Source organism: Haemaphysalis longicornis, unplaced genomic scaffold (genome assembly GCF_048455015.1).
Source record: "Haemaphysalis longicornis isolate Haplotype H1 unplaced genomic scaffold, Haemaphysalis longicornis Haplotype H1 scaffold_10, whole genome shotgun sequence".
Lineage (NCBI taxonomy): Eukaryota > Metazoa > Arthropoda > Arachnida > Ixodida > Ixodidae > Haemaphysalis > Haemaphysalis longicornis.
Genome location: NW_027526204.1, coordinates 54,448,371 through 54,454,294, shown reverse-complemented (window position 1 = coordinate 54,454,294; position 5,924 = coordinate 54,448,371).

Genomic DNA, 5,924 nt, shown 5'->3' with positions numbered 1-5,924 from the left:
CTGTTTACTACTTGTGCTCTAGAATTGCCAGAAATATCCAGGCTGGCCTTGAAGTACAGAGGTGCCTGGAAATAAAGTGACGGGGCCGTTCCTGGTGGTGTCACTGTGGTCTTCCTCTACGTCAACTTTTGCATCACTCCTACCGCGGTAGTGACAGACAACTCCATCATTGTCATGAGCAACCCCCAAATGGGTGTGTGCCGAAACCCCCAAAGGTGTACGTACAAATTGGATTATAGGTCGACCCCCTACCTTCAGGTGGGAAAGGTTGACAAAAAAATAATTCGGCACAGAAGCGCACACAATGCATATTTATTTGCGACGCCCGTCGGTCACTGCCACTCACTATGCCTGCCGAAGTCACTCGTCTGAGCTCTCAGAGTTGTCCAAGAATGACTGCTTTCCACTGTCATCTTCCGTTCTGTCAGGCGCGTTGCTGATGGAGCACTTCCTAAACGCTCGTGCAACCATGTTGTCGGGAAGCGACTGGCAGGAGAAGGACACCCAGCTTGACACGATCGCGAGGGATGGTCTTCGCAGCCGGCCAATATGGGTCTTTCCGTTGTCGCCGGCTATCCACTCATTGTACAGTTCGCGGAGCCAGTCCACGGATGGCCTCCGCTGTAACCGGGAGCGATCGTGAGCGAAGTTCCCGGATGAAGCGGGCCACTTTGTTCTTCTCAAGGCGCACCGCTTGACATCTACGGAACAATCTGTTCCGGGTGTTGCACGCGCACAGCTTAGCTTTCTAGCTCCGCCAGTACTGCACACTTTTCTCGGAAACGCCAAACTGGCGTTACGCCGCCATATTCCCACTGCTCGGCGACTCAATCGCCTTCAGCTTAAACGCCGCATTGAACTGGCGTCGCGTGCCGCAACTCACCTCGGAACAGACACGCACAGAAATGTACGCACACATTCACAATGGACGAGTAAAAGTTGAAAACTAGAGGATTAAAAGCGAAAAGCAAATAAAGGCCTGGTAATGCGAGAGAGTATTAACTCTATGGCGCGAAAGCAATGGCGATGGCAATGCCGGCTGTACCTAGAGCCACTAAATAAGCTTTATTTAGTGACGCTAGCTGTACCCTTTGATGCGGGTCAACGCAGTTTGCACATTATGTGCGGCGCAGAGCCCCGTGAGGCCACCAGTGTTCCAGGCGCCTCTTTGTCACTTCAACTACCTCCCCACGCTGTGTCTCGGTTGCCTCTTCGTCGAAGCTAAGCACGACATATACGGCTGTGGTGCGGGCGGCGGGAAGGATGTCTGGGCAGTTGACAACCATGTGCGCAATAGTCTCTTCGGCGCTTCCACAGAGGGCACAAGTCGTCGACAGGCCCGCCGTGAAGAGAATGCGCATCCGAGAGAACACCCATCCAACGATAACGGCGGATGCCAGGCATGTTGCTTCCCAGAACTGAAACTTGTTTGAATTCTAATCTTGGCGACAGTGCAATCACGTAGCACCAAGGGCGTCCGCAGATCTTTTCGCAAGGGGGGGCATCAATTAGCGGGGAGGAGGGGTACGGTTGGATAGTGGATAGCACCAAAAAAGCAATATTTGTGGTTACAAAAATTACAAACAGCGAATTAGAACCAGACTTGAAGAATATACATTGGATTTTTTTTACCGAACACAAGAAATAAAGTTAATAAATAAAATGCGAAAAGTTACTGTTACTTTGTAAAGAAGAGTGGTCAGTCTCGCTGCGTGAGGGTTCTCGACTCGCGCCAACTGATCACCAGCACACAGCGCAATACGTTCACATATATACTACTGCACTCTGTCGATCTTTCTTGAATAGCAGCCGCAGACGCTTCGGCTTTTTCTGGGCAATTTGCGAGATGACGTGTGATGAAGTCACTTGAAATCGCTTACACCATAAAGATACTACTGGCCTCCCTGACTTTGAATGCGGTACAGGCGTACAACCGTTTTTAGGAGCTGATTTATAGGTTTTGTTTCGGGGCTTGGGTGGTTCTGGCATTTCGCAGTTTCGAACGAAAGGGTGTACAAGGTGATGGGACGGCATGGGAGGTTGTTACACTTTCCCCACTAAGTGTAGGGGTGAAGATTTTTGCTAGGTATAGCGGCAAATTTGTTCGAAAACTGAAGTTCTTGCGGTAAGACTGCATAAATCTAGAGTTTAGAAAAAAACAAACAAAAGAACCATCAAACCTTGCAGAATTGTTCGCTATCTTCAATAGCCAGCACAGCCAGTCTGTTTCACTGCCGTCACATGACCTGCAATGTTAGTTAATGTCTAAAATGCAATGTTGACCGCAGTCCTGAATGGCGTTCCATACGGATACACAGGACCTGAGTTTGCCAATCATTTGAGTAGCGTAGATTGTTGGGCTGGTTTACGTACATAATGTTAAAAACTTAGCACTAAAGGACGGACAAAATAGAGAACGTCGGTGTTGTTTTCTCCTCTCTTCCATCCTTCAGGGCAAAGTTATTTTAATTATGGGCCCACCAAGCTGTGCAGATTTTTGGTAGTGCATAAAATATCCGAATCTCCAGGGAGGGGGAGTTCCCCCCCCTTCAGGACGCTAATGTGCAGCACCTTGTAATTACATCCCTGCTGGTAGTTGGTGCGGCCGCCCTAAACCTCACAAGGTAATTTTTCTTCTTTCAGGGTTCATAAAATAAGTACTGCCTTATCGACCGGATAAACGATGAAAAGTGTGTATTTGGGCCAGTCTACACAGTGCAAGCAAGAACAGGAGCTTGACAAAATCACTTCAGTGTCCCTTTACACCCATACTCACAATGGGCATCCTCGATTTACCAGTCCTGGACAATCCGCGTTTGGACCGGGAGCCTCATAGAGATGCATGGGAAAATCGAGCACCAGATCGCGTCGCGGGCAGTCCGCGGACGATCCAGGAATAATCGCAGAGGCCCAATATATAGCCATCCCCGTGCATAGATAATGCACTTGACAGTCTCCAGAGCCACAGACCTTTATTAGTCGACCTTCATCTAGGCTGCTGGCTAACCAATGTAGACGATATAGAGAGATGGCATCTTTAATATTAAATTCTGTTAAAACATTACCAATTTAAAGTTGTGTTGTTGAGTCCATGCGATGTGCCAGCAATAATCGAGTGCAAAATGCTACCTACAATGTCGCTGTTTATTTTCCTATGTTTGATATTCATCTTGACTGGTTGCTACCTACAATGTTACTGTTTACTTTCTGCTTGATATTCATTTTGCTGGCCTTTTGGCAACCCTTCAAAATGCTGACCTTAATAAAATTTCCCCCAATGTGAGATCAGACTGCACCAAATCAGCATCCCCAAACACTTTGCAAGACGCATGTGGTGTACAACTAGCCAAGAAAAAGTTGGCTGGGAATTACGATTCTCCCTAATGTGATATATGGGTGCAGCAGCAGTCCGCAGCACTCGTGGGTTTCCTCGACGGGAGCGATGATGAGCCTCTGCATTGGCAATGCTAAGTGTGTCAGGAAGGGACCGCAAACTGCTTCTTAAGCAAACGCACATCACAGTCACGTGCACGCCCCCCTCACGTTTTCGCCAAGTGTCGCACCGTCGAGAGCCTCGTGCAGGCACAGCATACTGCCCCCTCCCCTACCGCCCACTTTTGGAGAATGCTGGTTCACGCCGCCATGGCGAACCGCCCCCCCTGCCAATTTCGCGACACCCTCCTCCTTTAATTTCTTCCATCGTTCACTTTCTCTTTCACTGGTCGGTGCAGCCATCGTTTGCTCGGTCACAATGACGACGTGGCGCAGCCCACGAACGGGTCACAAAGGGCTGTGCCCTAAAAACTGAAGGCAGTTCCAATCACCCTTGCACTACTTGAAAAGACGTTCAAAGCCTTCAAGGGTTATGTGCATACTTTCTGTTCTTTGTTAAATGTGTGGCCATAACTCATCCTATAACCCAGTTTCTTAGGATGAACACGCTTTTTATGCGGTTCTGCCCAAGACTATGCATTTTAGACTTCATTAACTCGTTTGACTTCACCTTCTTTTTTATAGCGTATTTACTCGTATAATGGTCACAATTTTTTGTCCAAATCTATGATATGCAACGTTAGGGGTGCGTTCATTATGCGGGGTAAATTTTTCACGAAGAAAGTTTCAGCGCAGAAAACGCGAGTAAGTTGCAGGTCAGAATATTTTCGATAGGTCTAATGAACATAATACACATAATAAAAAACAAAATAAAAGCTCCATGGACCACCGCCAGCTGCATTGCAAAGTGATGCAAAATGCAGTGTTTTCATGAATTACGGAACGCGCCGGAACGAGTTTGCCGCGAGGTGAAAACAGATCGACCAATAACTGGCTGCTGCTGTGACAGTGCGGGACATCAAAACAGACACGGCTGCTGATGGAGCAAGCTGAGCGCATTTTTTTCTTTGTCTTGTGAATACATTATGTGCATATAGTGAGTTTCTTCTGCACCAATAATAAACTCATGCTTGCCGACATTGGTAATATTGGCAAGTCTGCGGCAATGATGTATCCATGTTTGCTTTGAAAGAGGAAATATAGGTAAGCATTGCCATCGTCAACTAGACTTGGCAATATATGATATATGGCTGCGGCAAGTTCAGGGTGCGATCATTGGGCGGCAAATAAAAAGCAGTCAAATTGTTACGACGAACTTCACGGGTGCGATCACTATGTGAGTAAATACAGTAGTCATTTTGATGCATTCGTGCACTCCTATGGTTTTTATGCGGTCCAGCCCAAGACTATGCATTTTAGACCTAATTAACTCGTTTGACACCTTTTTTAGTAATTTTGATCCATTCGTGCTCTCCTATGGAGGCCTGCACTGACGCTAGAGATTTAGTGCAACCATGGCCAGGATCGCTCGATTGTTTATGTAATTGAGCTCTCACCCACAGCAATTGAGAACCATGCTGTTAGTTATTGCAAGTGTTTGGTATGGGTTGTCACTAAGATTCATATGTTTCCATACAGTTGGCCCTCCTGTGTGGTCACAGACCATCATACGATTTGTTGGCTTTCATCGCTGAAGGATCCGCCAGAGAGGCATTGCTGATGCATAACTAGAGATGGTTCTATCAGGATGCCGACAGCTTGTCCCGCTATCCTGGTGATGCCCTTGATGACAATGAGAATTATTAAGTGTTCCATGTTTGGCTGTTTCCACATTGGGGGTGAATGGCATCGGAAGGCATGCTTTTATGTATCTGTGATAAGTTTAACGTGTCCCGATGCTTCTCTTCACCCCCTGGAACTCATTGACACCCCTGAGAACCCTTTTACAGCCTCGATGTTTTACTGGGGGCCTTCTTAAGTGTGTGGGGCTTGTTTAGCCCACTTCTTTCGCGTCAGTCCACTCTTTGCCGCCTGTCAGATCACAACTAATATATTATGCAATTGCATCGGTTTGTCATTCATACATTTTGAAGTATTCGACAGTTCCAATGGTGAAGATTTAACTGCTTTTCGCCGTAAGACACAAACGTTAGTACCATTTTTAATGCTTGTCCCTGTTTTCATGACATTTACATGGATCGGTTACATGCTGGGTCACACAAACTGAACAAAATAAACTATTTGTTTCATGACCAACACTTTGATACAGATAACCACGTTATAAAAGGTAAGTGACCATGTCAGAATGAAAACCACCAGATAAAAAGTGCATGACCATGTATTTACTAGGCACTGCTTTAGTATCTTTTGCATGTCTGGACTTCATTTTCCACAGCCCATTGTCATCTTTTTTGTCAGCAAGCTCTTGCAGTTCGGAGGTCGGGCTCTGCTGTGCAGAAAATAGTATTTCTAAAGATCATTTTTGCTGAACTATAGCTGCTGCTGGCATTCTGCAGACAGGTATGCCATTGTATATGCAATTTAAGCGCACATATCTGCGCACTGTATACAATAAAAAAATTCACAATATG